This window comes from Oxyura jamaicensis, unplaced genomic scaffold, assembly GCF_011077185.1.
Source record: "Oxyura jamaicensis isolate SHBP4307 breed ruddy duck unplaced genomic scaffold, BPBGC_Ojam_1.0 oxyUn_random_OJ66453, whole genome shotgun sequence".
Lineage (NCBI taxonomy): Eukaryota > Metazoa > Chordata > Aves > Anseriformes > Anatidae > Oxyura > Oxyura jamaicensis.
Window position 1 is genome coordinate 1 of NW_023308171.1, and position 557 is coordinate 557.

A 557-nucleotide genomic window follows, 5' to 3' on the forward strand; every position below is an offset into this window, starting at 1 on the left:
GGGGGGGGGGGGGGGGGGGAACCCCGACGGCCTCGCTGACGGGTGCCCGCCGCAGATCTCGAGTGCGGGCAGCGGCGGGAGCTGGGCCGCGTGGTGGGGGGCGCGGCGGCCCGGCCCGGAGAGTGGCCCTGGCAGGTGAGCCTCCAGCTGCGGGGGCGGCATTTCTGCGGGGGCACCCTCGTCGCCCCCCAGTGGGTGCTGTCGGCCGCCCACTGCTTCCAGGGGTGAGTCCGGGGTGGGGGTTGTTGGGGGAGGGAGGGGGGAGAACACGGGGGAGGGCGTGTTGGGCCACCTAGATCGTCGTCAGGCCACCCAGAACCCGGTTGGGCCACCTAGAACCCCATCAGGGCCCCCAGAATCCCAATGGGCCACCCAGACCCCCCCCCCTTAGGGCACCTAGAACCCCATCAGGCCACCCAGAACCCCGTCAGGGCACCCAGAACCCTATTGGGCCACCTAGAACCCCATCAGGGCACCCAGAATCCCAATGGGCCACCCAGACCTCCCCCAATTAGGGCACCCAGAACCCCATTGGGCCACCCAGACCCCCCATTAGG

General features: G+C 71.3%; 1 long non-coding RNA gene across 1 annotated transcript in view; it reads right to left on the reverse strand.

Moving 5' to 3' along the window:
• Positions 1-10: 10 nt before the first annotated feature.
• Positions 11-557, reverse strand: part of LOC118159066 — a 1,089-nt gene continuing 542 nt past the window's right edge. The window contains exons 2-3 of the long non-coding RNA XR_004746984.1: positions 397-502; positions 11-332 (exon numbers count right to left, since the gene is read on the reverse strand). This is a non-coding gene — a long non-coding RNA (uncharacterized LOC118159066). The remainder of the gene's footprint in view (positions 333-396; positions 503-557) is intronic.